Here is an 18,665-nt window from a genome sequence, read left to right on the forward strand (position 1 = left end):
CATTAATTGACTTTTTTTACAGAAGCATGTGTGACTTTTGTAAGAAAATGAAATATACATATATTTATATATATATATATATACAATAAATATATATAGAGAGAGCATTGCATTTCATTCTTTCGCTCCCCTCTCACCTCCTTCCTCTGTCACACCTGAGCTGTGTACACCTGGGACTTCTGGCGCTGTGCCCGGCAGCTCAGCCGTCTGCTCGCCCACACGTCCCCTCTGGAGGCCAGCTTTCCCTGCATCACTTCAGACCCTTCCCATCTTCTCTAATGTGTTGAAATGCCTAGCCTGCTGAATGCACCTCTGTATCATTGGCATTGTGGGATTAGTGCTGTTTTGTTACTCACAATCACTTTAATGGGATCGCCAGGAGAAAAGGAATATAGACTCTCAGAAGGCTGGTGGTCTCTGTAGGTAGTAAGTCCCTGCACAAGTGTCAGCCATCCAGCACCTTGACCTGTCTGGGAATGTAACGGCGCCTAGGATGGTTAGCCACAGTCAAACGGTGGGAGGAATAGGCCCAGCCCTTGGCAAAGATCCTCACACTGAGATGGGTCAGGCCCTCGAAAAACAATAAATCTTCACTTGTAGGGACCACAGGGAAATTCAGTCCAGCAAACTAAATATTTGGAATCCACCTGTCTGGAAAACAGCTGGTATCGTAGCCAAGCAGTTGGTGGGGAAGTGGAGGGGGTTTCCAATACACATAGGGTCCCGTCAGATAGTGGGACAGAGGAGTGGGCCTTGCGGGATGGATAGTTTCAGGGAGCACATTCTGGGATCAGGCAGCCTGTAAGAGAGAAGTCAGCTCAAGTTCAGGAACAGGCAGCCACTCCTAGGTAGAGGCATCATGCTCTCACCAAATGTTTGTGGAGCACCTTCCCTGAGGCTGCAGGACCAGCAGGAGCGAGCCAGCACTCATCACGGCGATGACCTGGCTGGAGCCTGGGGCAGGGCCCTGCATCCCGGCTACTCAATGCTGAGTGCCAGAGCGTGCCTCCTGTCCACAGGCAGGATGCTATCGACCACAAATCACAACGATGCCACTTTACCAGTCGTGTGACTTTCTGCCACTTAACTTCTCTGAGCCTCATTGCTCTTGTTTCAAAAATGAAAAGAATGAACCCCAGCTCGTGGGGCTGCTGGCGTGTTAAACAAAGAACCCCATGTACTGAGCAGCCACTCAATCATGCAGCCAGCTCACCTGCTTGCACTGTGGGCCCCTGAGGTGCTGGGAGGTGCTGGGCTTTGCTGTGGAGTAACTAGTTTCAGAGATTGGCTATGAGTCCTTTGGAGACTTGACTAGCTCAAACTCCTGGGAGCTCAACTGGGCCTGAGGGCAGTCTCCAGATTTGACTCAAATTATTTCAAGGAAGGAGAAACAAGAGACATCAGAAGCCCTTGAAACTTACCTTGTTGGCCAGACATGGTGGCTCACGTCTGTAATCCCAGCACTTTGGGAGGCCAAGGCGGGCGGATCATGAGGTCAGGAGTTTGAGACCAGCCTGGCCAACACAGTGAAATCCCGTCTCTACTAAACATACAAAAATTAGCCGGGCGTGGTGGCACGCACCTGTAGTCCCAGCTACTCGGGAGGCTGAGGCAGGACAATCTCTTGAACCTGGGAGGCGGAGCCTGCAGTGAGCCGAAACGGGGCCGTTGCACTCCAGCCTGGGTGACAGAGGAAGACTCTGTTAACCTGCCACATACGTGGAGTGAGAGAGAAACAAAGATCTTCCAGGCTCCCAGGCCTTTCGGACTTTGGCAAATTCCAGCACAAATAGGGAAGGAAAACGCTGAGGGCTGTCTCTTGTAAGTGAAGGGTGGATAAATAATAGTGCTTGTTTGTCTGGACCCTCTGATCTCAGGATTTCAAAGAATGCTAGACAAGGACCTAGTGGCAGATAAGATTTTTCTCTCTTTTCTAGATGGGTAGTTGGAGGCTCAGTTGATAGGTGGGAACAGAATCAAGAACGCAGTGTAGGTCAGATGCTTTAGAGCTGAGAAGCGGTGTCACAGATGCGTGAATACAGGGGTTTTCAAATTTAAGTGTGCTTCCAAATACGTGAGACAATCTTTCAAAATGCACACTCATGGGCCTCACCCCAGGAGACTCTGATTCAGGAAATCTGGGCGTGGGTCTTGGATTTTAAACCTTAACATAGGCTTTCAGGTGCCGTGTTTATCATACTCTGAGAAACTCTGGTCTAGGGAGAGTCAGGAGGCTGAGCCTTCTCTTCGGGGATTGGCCCCGGGGTGAGCAGGCACATCTCTGGGTATTTTATCCAAGGATAGAAATCTACAACAATTCTACTATCAAACTTTATCTTCTGGAGGGAAAGGCATGACCGAATACACACTCAGGGGCTTAGGCACACTCAGTGCTTCTTTTTCTTTTTCCTTTTATTTGAGAAAGGGTCTCACTGTGTTGCTCAGGCTGGAATGCAGTGGCATCATCACGGCTCACTGCAGCTTGGAACTCCTGGGCTCAAGTGATCCTCCCACCTCAGCCTCCCAAGTGACTGCGTCTATGCGTGTGCACCACCACACCCAGCTAGTTTTTTCTTATTTTTTTTTTTTTTTAGAGATAGAGTCTTGCTATGTTATCCAGGCTGGTCTCAAACTCCTGGGCTCAAGCGATCCTTGGCCTTCCCACGTATTGGGATTACAGGTGTGAGCCACTGCACTCAGCCAAGACTCTTTCTATAAGGCCACATTCACAGGTGTCAGGTGCACAGATCTTTTTGGGGGACACCATTCTACCCATCACAGCTCCCCCAACTCCCCATCACTATGGTCATTAGTTACTGCAGCGTCACTGAGGGTCAGTCTCCACCACAGCATAACCTCACAGGCAGGAACCAGGGTCATTAGTTACTGCAGCGTCACTGAGGGTCAGTCTCCACCACAGCATAACCTCACAGGCAGGAACCACATGCAAACATAGGTTCTGTGGTGCCCAGTGCCTGGAACAATTAGGTACTCAATTTTCTTTTTCTTTTTTTCTTTTTATTTTTTTGACACAGAGTTTCAGTCTTGTTGCCTAGGCTAGCGTGCAGTGGCATGATCTCCACTCACTGCAACCTCTGCCTCCCGAGTTCAAGCAATTCTCCTGCCTCAGCCTCCCAAGTAGCTGGGATTACAGGCATGCGCCGCCATGCCAGGCTGATTTTTCTATTATTAGTAGAGACAGGGTTTCTCCATTCTCCATGTTGGTCAAGCTGGTCTCAAACTCCCGACCTCAGGTGATCCGCCCACCTGGGCCTCCCAAAGTGCTGGGATTACAGGTGTGAGTCACCGTGCCTGGCCAACGTACTCAGTTTTCATTCAATACATTTTGTTTCATTGATCTGCTTGTTGGATAATCCAGTAGTACTACTGTTTTATTAAGTATTTGTGTAGTTTAATAAAATGCATTACTAGCATTAACAGTTATTGGATATAGTTACTCCTAAAATTGCATTGCTCCTGCAGCATTCTTTAAAAGACACACTGAACTGCATGGTGGCCCAAATCGCTCCTCAATACTCCTGTTTTTAAAAATGTCTTCCACTCTTTCCCGTGTGCGAAAGTCCCAGACTTGTGGAGTTGTGGATTCTGGAACTGCACATCAGGGCTCACCATGAAGCCAGGTTTTAGTCCCTGTGGGTAGCTTCGGCAGCTGAGGGGGCATTGGTGACCATGGCAGTTGTGGTGGGGTCAAGGAGGCTTTGGTGAGGACTGAGGTCCGGGTGGAGGTGAAGGAACAGAGGGAGGAAGTGAAGGAGCAGGAAGAGGTGGTGGGAGGAAGAGGTGATGGGGGAGAGGAGGAGGCAGTAAGGGAAGAAGAAGAGGGGGTAGGGGGAGGAGGAAGAGGTGGTGGGGGGAGGAGGAAGAGCTGGTGGGGGGGGGGAGGAAGGGCGGGTGGGGTGGAGGAGGAGATGGGGGAGGATGAGGTGGTGGGGGAGGAGGAAGAGCTGGTGGGGTGGAGGAGGAGATGGGGAGGAGGAGGAAGAGGTGGTGGAGGATTCCCTTCTGGTGGCCACCGGGGTGGTGGTGGGGTAGAGAAGGAGGAAAGCAGTCTGGGAAGAATGTGACAGTGGATCCGTATGGGCTGAGGTGTCTCACTGTGGAGGAAAGGATCAGATCATGCAGTAGTCACTGAGAATCTGGTCCCTGGAGAATCAGTTTATGGAGAGGAGAGAATCCCCATTTCACCAGGAGATGGCAGCATGCAGTCCCAAGCATGGAACCCCTTCCACATCAAGCCAGGGCCCAGGTGCTCTCCCTCGGGGCTGCCTCGGACACCACCGTCTCCCATGTCTCTGACATTGTAGGCCCAGGTGGTCTAGTCTAGGCTGTGGAGTCCTCCCACCGCTCTGGCCTTGCTTCATTAACTTGACCAAGAAGAGGACCAACATTCTTCCTGTGACGGAGGGTGCTCGGCGGCAGCACAAGTACCACGTGCTCATGGCCATGGTGGATGTGACTCTGGCTGACCTGGCCCTGCCAGGGCAAACCCGGATTGTGGCCCTGAATGCCCACCCCTTCCTGCCGATTGGAGGACACTGCGATGTCCACCGAGGCCAATTGCATGGAGTCCAAGCCCAGCAGAGGCCGTGTTTGCGTGCGATGTGAAAACGATGGAACAAGAGAACGCGAAGCCCGGGAGCAGCTGGCCCTAGAGCCACACCAGAGAGACCAGCTTGGGGTCCTGGGAGTGGACAGGCCACCCGCCAAGGCGAAGACCTGGAGTTCAGCACATTCTGGATTGCCATGAAGCGTGTCGACGGTGTGGCCAGGGGAGTTTCTTTTTCTCTTCTGATTTATTTTTAGGGGTGAGGGTGGGAGGGGCTGGATTGAGGAATTCACAAGGGGAGTTTTTCTATTAAAAGACTCATCCGTCACAAAAACATCTTCCAGGCCAGGCATGGTGGCTCATGCCTGGAATGCCAGCACTTTGGGAGGCTGAGGAAGGAGGATCACTTGAGGCCAGGAGTTCAGGGCCTCAATTGTTTATAAATTACCCAATACAAGCTATTTTGTTACAGCAGCAGGAACAGACCAAGACAGGACCCATTTGCACTATTTTTCACTCTTGTCCAAGATATGTTTGCTAGTATTTATTTATTTATTCATTCAGATGGAGTCTGGCTCTGTTGCCAGGCTGGAGTGCAGTGGTGCGATTTCAGCTCACTGCAACCTCCACCTCCCGAGTTCAATTGATTCTCCCGCCTCAGCCTCCCAAGTAACTGGGATTATGGGAATGCACCACCATGCCCGGCTACGTTTTTTGTATTTTTGGTAGAGACAGGGATTCGCCATGTTATCCAGGCTGGTCTCGAACTCCTGACCTCAGGTGATCCACCCTCCTCGGCCTCCCAAAGTGCTGGGATTATTGGCATGAGCCACCTCACCTGGCCTAGAATTTTATTTAGAATGTGTGCATCTATCATAAATGATATTGGTCTCGTTTGGGTGTGCCCGCAGCAAGGTATTTGCCAGATGTGTTGGTGCCAGAGTTGTTTTGACATCAAGAAATGAACTGGAAAGCCTTCTTTCTTTTTCTGTGTGCGGGTGTGGTTGCAAAGCATGGACTATAGTAATAACCACTTGAGCTGGCCTCACTGAGCGTGTGCAAAGACAGCCCATGAAAAGAACAATTGGAAATACTGCTTACGGGTGGTATTTTGCACTGGTGGACAGACCATTTTGTTCCCAGGTGTTTGCGGAACGAAACAGATTGTGTTTCTGCCTTCCCATCTGGCATAGAGGGTCAGCACCGCTGGCCTCACAGCTGGCTGGTTGGAATTTTGCACGATCCTCCAGCATGCGTCCATGCCATTCCCCCCTGAGCTGTCTCCTTCAGCAACACAACCTGGAAGGTAGAGGAGATGCAGGGTGGATAGAGATGGGCCTCAATTCAATTCCTCTGAATTGCTTCATTTGCCGGGACTGAGGGAAGTGAGTGAGGCCGTGATTCGAAGGCAGCAGCTTCTGTGTGTTTGAAGGCCTAAGTTGTATTGTGGAAGCACGGAGTTTCATTGTTGGCTTTAAAAATAATGTTCACAGCGGCTCTTAAAAAAGAAGAAGAAGGAGGTTATCAGAGGCAAGGAGATTAGATTCTGAATCTAGTTTTCTTTATCTTTGCAGAAGAGAAGGTTTTATTTGAAAGGTTTTATCACCAGCAGGTTGACAGGCTAATGCAGTCACCAGCTCCACTTAGAACGGGACTGGAAAGTAATAAAAACCTCTTCCTATTTTATAGTTGCCCCTGTACCTGCCGGATGGACTAGACATTGTCAACTGTGGGGTGACTGGAATAAATGGAGAAAGGAATCAGAACCCCAGGTGACTTGTTACAGCCCTCTCTTTTCAGCTAGAGCCTGACAATCATTCATACTTTAACATATAACATGACAAATGACAAGAGAAAGCGAGGAAGTGTCATTCAGTAAACACTGAACACTGTTCATTTCAATATATGGACATTTTAAACTAAATTACAGAAAGTTTTTTCCTCCTAAATTTCACCTCAGGGATTATGAACTAAATGTCATTCGGACATGGTTTTAAATGACTTGGTGATGATTATCATCAGATTATCATGCAGCTGGAACAATACTGACACAGAAATAATTGCTTTTTGACAGGTGGTCGGGCAGTTTCCTAATTAGATCTACAAATGCAATGTCAGCAAGCCGCCCATGCACGCCCTCCCTGGCCCTCAACGAAGAATGCCCTCCTCTGAGAGTCCAGCTTCTTGAAGCGTAGAGACTTTGATAGTGAGTGACCAAGGGCCTCTGACAAAGGCTCTTCTATTGCCTTTCCAACATTTATAGCGCCCATGTCATATAGAACCATCTTTAGTTGCAAATGAGACTATTGGGTGAAGTGAATATTCTTAATTTTTTAATACTGTACCAATGAAGGAACAGAGTAACAAAGTCTTGTGAATTAAAAAAAAAAAAAAAATCCGGCCAGGCGCAGTGGTTCACGCCTCTAATCCCAGCACTTTGGAAGGCCAAGGCGGGTGCATCACCTGAGGTCAGGAGTTCGAGACCAGCCTGGCCAACATGGTGAAACCTCGTCTCTACTAAAAATACAGAAATTAGCCAGGCGTGGTGGTGTGCGCACCTGTAATCCCAGCTACTCAGGAGGCTGAGGCAGGAGAATCTCTTGAACCCAGGAGGCAGAGGTTGCATTGAGCCGAGATTATGCCATTGCAGTACAGCCTGGGCAACAAGAACAAAATTCCATCTAAAAGTAAATAAATTGTTTAAAAAAAATCCCTCTCTCAGTCGATCTACAACACATAAGTGAATGATGCATTCTCCAGGCAAACCGCGCCCTGGAAAGGTTCTGTTTTGGCTGAAGGATAGCTAGCCACCAGCCATGAGAAAGCGTGCACACACGGATAGCAGCTGCCTCGCAAAGACTGGTGAACAGGGCAATGTTCACAGGTTCGCGAATTCCAGAAGTATTCATGGAAACACATGGAAACTCTTCTAGGTGCTAGGGATATAGCACAGAACAGCGCAGACAGAAATGCCTGCTCTCCCGGAGCCTTTGTTCAATGGGGGATACAGATAATAAATCAGTAAGGATGTGGGGTGTAGGACAGTGTTCTGTCCTCAGGAGGGAAACTAAAGAGGGAAGGGAGGGGGGCTCTACAGGGAATGGGTGGCAGTTTTTAGCTGAGGTGTCCAGGAAAGGCCCCCAGAGAAGGCAACATTTGAATGAAGACCTGCAGGAGATGGTGGGGCAGCCAGAAGGGTATCTCTCAGGAACAAAGGCCACCACGGTGGGGGCATGTTTGGGTATTGGAGGAAGTGGGGCAAGAGAACCAAGAGAAGGAGGAAGAAGGGTCAGAGATTCAGGGAGGGTCCCGGTACCGTGGGCCTGCGAGCCTTGTATGGCCTTGGATTGAATTTCAGTAACAGAAACAGACTGAATTTCAGAAACTCTCTATTGGAGGGTTTGGAGCTGAGGAATTCTGCAATCTAATCATATTTGAACGGAGTGGCTTGACTTGAGTTGAGAAGAGACCGCAGCAGGCAAAGGTGGAAGCGGGTGACGAGCCAGGAGGATCGTGGGAGCCGGGGAGTGGGTTAGCAGAGGGTGGATTCTGGACACATTTTGAAGGCGGAACAGACAGAATTTGCTGAAGACTGGTAGTGGGAGTGAGAGAAAAGAGAAGTTGAAGATGACTGTATCAAATATATCTTTTAAGATATTTTATCATATATATAGATTTTGTCTGAGCAACGTGAAGAATAAAGTCATCATTTGCAAAAAAGCCCAGAGGAGCAGGGGTTTTTTGGGAAGGATCATGGGAGGAGTTGATAGAAATGGCTATCAGGCCAGGTGTGGTGGCTCACGCCTATAATCCCAGCACTTTGAGAGGCCGAGGCAGGAGGATCACTTGAGGCCAGGAGTTGGAGACTAGACTTGGCAACATACCAAGATGTTTCTCTACAGAAACATTTTTATTAAATTTATATATATGTGTGTATATACATATGTGTGTGTGTGTTTGATATATATTTTTTTGAGACAGAGCTCTGTCACCCGGGTTGGAGTGCAGTGGCGCGATCTCAGCTCACTGCAACCTCCACCCCCCGGGTTCAAGCGATTCTTCTGCTTCAGCCTCCTTAGTAGCTGGGATTATAGACACATGCCACCATGCCCGGCTAATTTTTGTATTTTTCGTAGAGAAAGGGTTTCACCATGTTGGTCAGGCTGGTCTCAAACTCCTGACCTCAGGTGATCCACCCGCCTCGGCCTCCCAAAGTACTGGGATTACAGGTGTGAGCCACTGCGCCCGGCCTAAATTTATATATATTTTTAATGGAGACAGGGTTTTAACGTGTTGCTCAGGCTGGTCAAAACTCTTGGGCTCAAGCGACCCTCCTGCCTCAACCTCCCAAAGTGCTGGGATTACAGGCATGAGCTACTGTGCCTGGCCTAAATTTTTTAATGTACAAAAATTAAACTAAACTTAGAAATGGATATCAGGAGTCTGGGCATTTTAGGTTTCAGATGAGTGTTAGGCAACCGAGTGGAAGGTTGGCAGCTGCAAGTTTGCGGCTGGAGTTCAGGCGGAGGCCTGGGATGGAGGTGTAAATTCCAGTCGTCAGCGTGGAGATGGTATTGAAAGCGATCAGACCAGTGACATCGATGAGGGAATCGAGGAATCTGTAACCCTTGCTTAGGAAATGATAAAGGGAGGGGCAGAAGAGTGAAGGAGACCAAGAAAGGGGCTGCCAGGAGAGTTGTGTCCCGGGGCCGAGTTTCTTCCAGGAGGAGAGGGAGTCAGCTAGTCAGAAGCCTGCGCAAAGTCAGGGAGAACCAGGCCTGAAAACTGGCCATCGGACTCAACAACACGGAGGACTTTGGTGACCCCGAGTAGACCAGATGAAGCGATGCATAAACCCAAATAGAGAGGCAGAGGAAAGGCTCCTGTGCCCCGGGCTGTTGTCTTGGATGCGTCCACATCAGCCTGCTCCTGAAACACAGCTGCACCTGCGCAGACCCAGGCTGCTGGGGGCACGTGGTGTCTTACTCCGGCCCATGTGGTAGGCTTGTCATCGGCCCTGCAGAGGCCTGACCCAGAGAGCTCTGCCAGCGCCCACCAGGTCACCGCTCTGAAATACGCAGAGGCATGCTGGCGGCAGTGGAACCTGACTTTCCTGAGAGCCTGCGTGGGAAAGGCGATGAAGCAGGAGGGCTAAGAGGGATCACTGCAGGATGAGGCTTCCTTTGGGCAGGAGGCATAGACAATGACAAGCAGATTACAGTGCAGCGGCTGCCTGGGGGCAGGAGAAGTGAGAAGCATCACAAGAAAAAGAGATGGAGACAGTGGCAGAGTCAGGTGAATGGTGGGGCACTAGAGTTGTTCGTTTCCAGAACCACCCACCAGCTCCAGACCCTCCAGGCTCCTCCAGATCCTTGCTCACCCATCGCTGTGTGTCTGCATGTGAAAGCCCCAGCGCTTGAGCTAAACTCGAGGGCAAGAAAAACACCCAAACACCACAGCTGCCACAATTTTACTAATGCAGAGCATGATCTGGGCACGATGTGGTCACAGGCTCTTGAATTAAAGCAAAAGGACATAAACAAAATAGTGAATGCCGCAGGAAGACTTAGGATCACAGAGAAGGTGTCAGGATTGATTCACAGTGTGATAGTGAAACGCGGATCTTCCTGCCTAACAGGAAAGGTGTGGGTGTCTTACTGACTTCTTCCTTCCTGGCTTGACCGATCATGGGATGAAGTGAGGAGAATGATGGGAAGGCCAGCTGTTCTCAGTGATGCTATGGAATGATTTTTTGCTCTTTTAGAGAGACCAGGTAGATGTCACCATCAAACTGTGAGCACCGAGTGAGCTGGGCCTTGGATTCCTGAGGTTTAGTGACCAGGTAGCAGGCATTTTTTTTTTTTTTTTTGAGATGGTGTTTCGCTCTTGTTGCTCAGGCTGTTATACAATGCTGTGATCTCGGCTCACTGCAACTTCTGCCTCCTGGGTTCAAGGGATTCTCCTGCCTCGGCCTCCCGAGTAGCTGGGATTAGAGGCACCTGCCACCACGCCCGACTGATTCTGTATTTTTAGTAAAGACAGGGTTTCCCCATGTTGGCCAGGCTGGTCTCGAACTCCTGACCTCAGGTGATCCGCCCACCTCAGCCTCCCAAAGTGCTGGGACTGCAGGCATGAGCCACCGCATCCAGGCTGCAGGCATTTTAAAAAGATACCCTGGTGTCACTAGACCTTTGACTGGGGTTGTTATTTTTGTTGAGGTCAGTGGTAAAATTTGTTTTTTTTTTCACACTTCCTGTACAAAATTCAGAATTTGTTATGGTTCTGAGCACTGGGGTCAGCTATCAGGAAGATTCTCGGGAAACTTCCCAAACTAAAGCATCTTAGTTTTTTAGGATCTCTGTTTTAGGGCACTAAAGGAAGAAGTTTCTAGATCCAATCCTGAACCATGGACATTAAAAAAATATTAACTGTAGCCCCTAGACTTTTGTTTTGTGCTATGTGTGCTGAGTTCAATACTTATTACAATGATGTTTACCTTTATTTTATTTTATTTTTTTTGACACAGAGTCTCGCTCTGTCACCCAGGCTGGAGTGCAGTGGCACAATCTAGGTTCACTGCAACCTCCACCTCCCAGGTTCAAGCGACTCTCCTGCCTCAGCCTCCCAGGTAGCTGGGATTACAGGCATGTGCCTCCACACCTGGCTGATTTTTGTATTTTTAGTAGAGACGGGGTTTCACCATGTTAGCCAGGCTGGTCTTGAACTCCTGGCCTCAGGTGATCCACCTGCCTCGGCCTCCCAAAGTGCTGGGATTACAGGAGTGAGCCACCGCATCTGGCCTTATAATGATGTTTATTGAACACCTACTTTGTACCAGGTTGCATAACCATCACGGGAATGCCACATGAGTCAATGATAATGCTATTCCAGTCATGGAGTGTGGCCTAGAAACTCAGTGCCTCACAGGGCAATCCGAGGTACTCACACGTTCGGCAGGAAAACCTCCCAGGAATGATTCTGGCTTACAGCCTATGAACTTTTACCACTGCCTTAATACAAAGAAAATTTTATTACCCATTTACCCAGAGGGTTAAATTAATATTTACAAGAGTCATGGAGGCTGAGAAGTATTGTGAAATGTCTAGATGTGCCTTGTCAATGCTGGGTTTTTCTTTGTCGTCTCGTGGTCTCTCAGTGGTGTTAAAGTCACCTAAACTTGGCCCGAGGACGCCTCCACACTCGAACCCTGAAATAACAAACTGCAGCCTGGCTTAGTTCAGAAACTAACTGAAAACCTATCACAGGAGTATACTTCTGTAACGAACAGCTGAGCCTCAACACATTACAGCAGCTGAGCTTCAGTCAACCTTGGGTGGCCAACTGAGTCAACTCAGGCAAACGCACAGCTGCAACCATTCAGCTCTAGGCTGCCCTTCCACTTTCTATCCTCAGCTACTGCCTAACCACTGTGCTGCCTGGCCAAGGTGCTTTGAACCTATTCCAGTACAGGGGCTGCCTGATTCTGAAATCACGAATAAATAATCAATTAAGGGTTTTTTTTGTTTTTATTTTTGGAAACAGAGTCTCGCTCTGTTGCCCAGGGTGGAGTGCAGTGATACGATTTTGGCTCACTGCAACCTCTGCTTCCCGGGTTCAAGCCATTCTTCTGCCTTAGCCTCTTGAGTAGCTGGAATTACAGACACACGCCACCACACCCGGCTATTTTTTTTGTATTTTTAATAGAGACAGGGTTTCACCATGTTGGCCAAGCTGGTCACGAACTCCTGACCTCAAGTGATCCACCCGCTTTGGCCTCCCAAAGTGCTGGGATTACAGGCGTGGGCCACCATGCCCGACCACAATTAAGATCTTTAAACTAAATTTGTTGTCATTTTGTCTTTTGACCATTGTGACAAAAAATACTTATTACATCTCCCTTATTTAAATAGAATCGATGGGAACCCCTCCTGGGGCCACCGTCTCCCCAAAGCCTCTGCAGACAGCTGGTCTGCTTAGCTGGGTGTCTTCCTTTTGGGCTGGGAAAGCTCTTCAGAGGCGACTGAGTGGGGCCAGTTGTGTTTTGCCCACACTATATGGCCAAGCTGGAAATCAGTCCCTTTAGGAGAGGCAGAGAATGGGGTGGAAAGCTGGGCTTTGGAGCCCCTCTGGCACTGCAGAGACAGGCTCCAGGGACCAAGGCGCAGGGCCTTGTTCTGTGTCTTCTTAGCTCTGTGAATTTGGGCACAAAGCTGAACACGTTACCGAGCCTCAGTTTCCTCATCTGTAAAAATGGAAAGGCCAAGTCAGAGGGTTGTACGAGTTCTGATGCGATGATGCAGTTCATGACACACGTTCATGAAACGCCAGCTTCTTCTCTGCGAGGCTCAGCCCTCTCCCCCCTGCAGGAGTGCTCAGCGAGGAGGGGCCAGGGCTGCCGCAAGGAGGCGGCCCAGGAAGCCGGGTATGGAGGAGGAGGAAGGTGGGACGGAGACAGGTTCAGAGGCCCCAAGGGATGGTTCCACAGCCCCCACTCTCGGCAAGTGGCAGGAGGCTGGGAATAGGTGACAGAGATGGTTGGCCCGGTCACGCCCCATGGAAGAATGCAGGCTTGAGGCCGGAAGGCGGCAAGGGCTCTGAGTGGCTGTCGCGCCTGGGTATCAGGCTAGTATGAAGCTATTTTGTGACATAGGGATTCAGGTATCGGCGTTTCCCTGCTCACGTTATCACCTGAAATATAATTACCTCGTCTGACAAGTGTTTTTCAGAATGTGTCCACTGAACATCCTGTGACCTCTTTTGATCCCAGGGAAGTAGGCAGGGAAAGTGGGATCCCCTGCCCCCATCCCCATCTCCCATGATAGGAGAGAAACCCAAGATAGTGAACGTCAAGGTCCCAGTGCAGAGGCCGAGCACAGAGCCACCGCAGGCTGAAGGACAGCACAGACCTCCTGACCCGACGCAGTTCTCTCCCCTGGAGCACAGTTCTCTCTCTGGTGGTTGAAAGACCAAATCTGCAGTGAGGGCTCACCAAGGGCAGCTCACTTACACAGCATGGTTTGTTTGAACTGATTTACCTCTGTAGATACTGAAAACACACACACACACACACACACACACACACACACCAGAAACTCACATAGCAAAGGCTTAGGCAGGTCCCCTGAGTGAGCTCTGAGCAAGCCGCTCTCTGCTATCCAGGGCCTACATCCAGACCAGGAGGGCGCCAATGGGCAGGTAGGTTCATACAACAAAAGGAAAAGCCGAGTAGGCCACAGCACAGCAATAATACAGCACTAACGACAATAGCTTATGTGTCCCCAGTCCAGCCTCGGACATCGATGACAACAATTCCCACTCACTGAGGATTTGCCTTGTACGTGTGCTATGGTTTTACAGGGCGATTCACTGAGGAATTAATTTGTGTTTTCCACATTGTCGTTCTTGCTGTTGTCTTTGTTTCTCCTTTGCCATCCCAAGTGTCGGGCTCTCTAGTCTCATGCTGGGGATTCTGTGAAACCTCTCCTTCAGGGCACAAGACAGAGCCCTTGGAGGGCAAGAGGTGGAGGGTGCAGAGTGCCAGAGGCTTGGAGACAGCTCCCAAGGCTGGCAGCGGAATAGATGCGTGCATGCGTGTGTGTGTGTGTGTGTGTGTGTGTGTGTTCTGCTGCTAATAAAGACAAGCCCTACTCCATCAGCCTACACTCAGCCCCCCAGGAAGGAGGAAGGAACCCAGAGGGCTGGGCTGGGAGGGGCCCTGGGAGGCTTGGACCTGCCCTCCGTGGGTGACAGTCTTAGGGACCAGGGTAGCTGGGCACGGCGAGGGCTTGGCATCACCCTGATGGACTAGGGCTAAAGGCCCAGCACTGGCTTTCTGGACACCACAAGGTTACCAACGCCTCTCATGTTATCCTAGAGACAAAAAGGAGACCTCAAATTCAACGGATTGAATTTCTCACCACAGACGCAAGCTGATTTAATATGATTTGGGAACAATCTGAATGTGGCACTTTTTTTTTAATACTCCAAGTCTATGAATAAAATTTATCACCATTAAATGTAGATCACCTCAATACAAACTCCCAATAGTCTTACGAAGTGGGTGTCACTGAAGTCCCCACTTTGCAGAGGAGGTTGAGTCTCAAAGGGTTAAGTAACTTGATCACTCACAGCAGAACTTTCAATGCAGACCCCCCTGCTCGGGAAGGCCACCTTCCCCGCATCATCCGTCTTCGGGTAATAATTGGTTATGGAATTTTCATTCCTGAATTTGGCGAAAACTTTATTCTGACATGGTTTCTCCTGAATTCCTTTATGAGAAATTGAATTCATGGTCTAGCACCCACCGTCCCGCCTCACTTGGTCACAGCACCTGGATGCACGGCTCCCTGGGGGAGTGGGGGACGGTGGGCACTGAGGCCTGAAGAAGACCAGGGCCCATGGTGCCCACCAGCTCCCCGTCCCAAACACCCTCCTCGCCTGGGTCCCCTTTGGTCCGTCCGGTGCTGAGCTTCCTGGCATCTCCCTTCCAGAGGCAGAAGCTGTTTTCCTCCCTGACAGGAGGGCACAGAAGGGCACAGAAGGTGTCACTCATCACGTGCCCCCAAGCCTCTTCCTCTTAGCCGTGCAGGGAAGGGCAGTTCATGCTCAGTGTTATTTAAAAACTGAAAAAAAAAAAGAAAAGAAAAGAAAAAGAAAGAGAGACAGAAAAAAATGAAAGAGAGAAAGAAAAGAAAGGGGAGGAAGGAAGAAGGAAGGGAAGGGAAAGGAAGGGAAGGGAAAGGAAGGAAGGAGGAGGGAAGGAAGGGAAGCAAAGGAAAGAAAGAAGGAAGAAGAGAAAGAAGAGAAAGAAAGGAGGGAGGGAGGAAGGGAAGAAAAAGAAAGAAAGAAAAAGAAGAAAGAGAGAAAGAAAAGAAAAGAAAGAGAAGGAGCTCTCTAAGAGAGTTATTTGTAACAGTTTGGTAACCCGAACACAAAAACCTTTGATACATCCCTGAGAGAACTTCAATCTTTCTCCTCTCTCTCGAGGAGAGATGGCAGCAGGTCAGCCCTGAAACAAGAGGACCCGCATCAATAAAACCCTGGTCCAGCAGGAAGGAAGTGGGGTCTGGTTTCCACGGTGGCAATAAAAAATCGCGGCTTTGTTTCTCAGGACTGCTCTTCCAGCGGCTGTACAGCACGGTGCTTTGCTTTGGCAGGACGAGCGCCTTCTGAAGACAAAGGGTTGTTTTACAGGCGCCGCGCTGCGCCCCGCCACCCCGGAGCTCCTCCGAGCTCGCCCGAGATTCCGCCCTGAGGCCACTGGGTGGCGCCCGAGGAGCCGAGATTGCGATTGAGGCCGTCGCTTGCCGCTTCTGCGGGGCCTGACTGGGCACAGCAGTCACAGAGGTGATGCGGAAGGAGACTGCGTGGAAGGGGAGTGCGCGGAAGGGGAGCGGGCCAGCCCCTCCACAGCCACTTGCAGCCTGGATAGTCCAGGTTTACTCTCTCTTACATAAAGAAAGAATGGAGCACATCTTTTTTTTCTTTTTCTTTTTCTTTTTAACTGCCCCTTGAGGAGCAGGGCTACCCCACAGCAGTGTGCCCAGAGTAGCCAAAAGCTACCTTTTATTTTATCTTATTTTATCTTATCTTATCTTATCCTATCTTATCTTATTTTTTGAGACAGAGTTTCGTTTTGTCGCCCAGGCTGGAGTGCAGACGTGCGATCTTGGCTCACTCCAACCTCCGCTTCCCGGGAACAAGCGATTCTCCCACCTCATCCTCCCAAAGTTCTGGGATTACAGGTGTGAGCCATCATGCCTGGCCTGCATAAAATTATTTTAAAATATTTTATAAAATTACCTTCAAGTGATGTGTATAAGGTGTATATGAAACATAAATGAATTTCGAGTTTAGACTTGGATCCCATCCCCAAGATATCTCATTATGTATATGCAAATATTTAAAAATCCAACAAACTTCCAAAATTCAAAACACTTCTGGCCCAAGGCATTCTAGATAAGGGGTAATCAACCTGTCTTTGGAAAATGCTATTTTTATTGGTCTGTGGAGGACCGCCTGAGTTAAGAGTTAGAGCTCAGCTGCAGGCACATGTAGCTTGCAGGCCGGTGGCCTGGCGACGGCTTGCTGCCCCACAGTCCCTCCCGCACGCACGCAGGCACGGAGGGAGCTGGCGCAGTCCTTTGATTAGGCACTTCCTTCCTTGCTTGGTTCCCTGCATCCCGTGGGCCCCTTCAGCCCCCAGCATGTGCACAGTTGCTCAGGGACAGCTCCTGCATTCTGAACCAGGACACGGCCCAGGGACCAGGCCTTAGGGTCAGCCCCTCCCCTCAGCTGTTCTCCTGAATAAACTTGCTTAGTAATTTCATTCTTTTCTTTCTTTTTTTTTTGAAACAGGGTCTCACCCTTTACCCAGGCTGGAGTGCAATGGCACCATCTCGGCTCACTGCAACCTCCGCCTCCCAGGTTCAAGCGATACTCCTGCCTCTGTCTCCCAAGTACCTGGGATTACAGGCACCCACCACCATGCCCAGCAATTTTTTTGTATTTTTAGTAGAGACGGCATTTCACTATGTTGGCCTGGCTGGTCTCAAACTCCTGACCTTGTAATCTGCCTGCCTCAGCCTCCCAAAGTGCTAGGATTACAGGCATGTGCTGGGATTACAGGCTTGAACCACTGCACCCGGCCAGCAATTTTATTCTTAAAAACCAAACTAGCCTAGAAACTAGAGATCTTCCCTAGCCTGTCCACCTTCCCCCTTGGTTACTTCATACCTTTTCCCTTCCCTTCTCAACAAGCTTTAGGATGGGCTTGCCTGCAAGTCCCCACTGGCTCTACCTCCTCCCTCCTACTCACTCTAAGATGCCCCAAGTAAGTTTCTGTCCCTCCTGCTCTTGGAACTCATGTCCATTCTCCCAAATCCAGAAGATGCTTTAGTCTCTTTTCTTGCATGGCCTCTCTATTCTATGTGATACTGATGGTCCTGATCTCCTTGAACTCCTTCCTGCCTGGGCTCCTGTTGCAATCATATCCCTTGGATTTCCTTCTAGACCCCAAACCCCTCTTGTTCGCATTGTGGGATCCATTTTCCACAAAGCACCATGCTGGGTGTGGAAGGGAGCCCGCACAAGGCCCCACAGCAGCAGGGATAATGGACTTGGACTTGGGAGAAAAGGTGACTGGGGTTCCTACTCCCCATTTATATTCACTAAGTTACAGCAACTGTGGTCAAGTCTCCTGAGTACTGAGCAGGTTCCCAAGATCAAAGGATATGGGTGAGGGGTAGCGGGAGAGGAGGCTGGAAAGCATGAAAGGTGTGTGAAAGGTGTTCAGCGCTGCGCTTGCCGTTCAGATGCCATCTCACAGGCTCGTATCGTCTTGCCTGTGTGAGGCTGGCCAGTGGTCCCTTCCTGGGCTGTGCTGAGCGGTCAGCATCCTTCTGGGCTCCCTCAGGGCATGCTGGAACCCTGGTGCTCCAGTTATCTGTTGCTGCGTGGCAAGCCATCCCAAAGCTTCACTGAAGTAGCAGATCATCAGATCTGCAGCTGGGACACGGATGGGGTGAGGGAAGGCTCATATCAGGTCCACATGGCATTGACTGGGCCCCGGGGTAGCTCCACTGGGGGCTGGAGGATCCGTTTACAAGATGGGTCGTGCACATGGCTGGGAAATTGGAGTTGGCTGTTGGCTGGGAGCTCGAGCTAGGCTGAGGGCCAAGGGCCTTGGTCCTTGTCCCCGAGGGCTTTTCTATGATCTGCTTGGCTTTTCTCAGTCTAGGCCTTTTCAGGTTGGGGCTGGGTGGGAACAGACAGTAGAGTTGAGCCCAGAAGGTTCTGAGCATGGCTTATATTCTCCATCCCAGCTTTAAGATGACTTCCCTTTGGACATGGCCAAGCTTGCAGAGGAAAGAAAGGCTGTTAGAAATTTGATTCATTGCCCCTGCCAGGAGGGTGGACAGGAGAATAGAAAGACTAAATGCCTGAGCTTCAAGGAGTTTTTCAGCAGCCTGACACTTGCATTTGGGGGCAAGAGAATTCTCCAAGTGAAGGGAAGAGCGACGAGGGGCGGACTGGGCTCCTGAGTCAGCGTGTCTGAGCGCCCGCCCAGCTGCCTGCTTCCCAAGAACAGTGTCGACAT

This window comes from Piliocolobus tephrosceles, chromosome 3 (assembly GCF_002776525.5).
Source record: "Piliocolobus tephrosceles isolate RC106 chromosome 3, ASM277652v3, whole genome shotgun sequence".
Taxonomy (NCBI): domain Eukaryota; kingdom Metazoa; phylum Chordata; class Mammalia; order Primates; family Cercopithecidae; genus Piliocolobus; species Piliocolobus tephrosceles.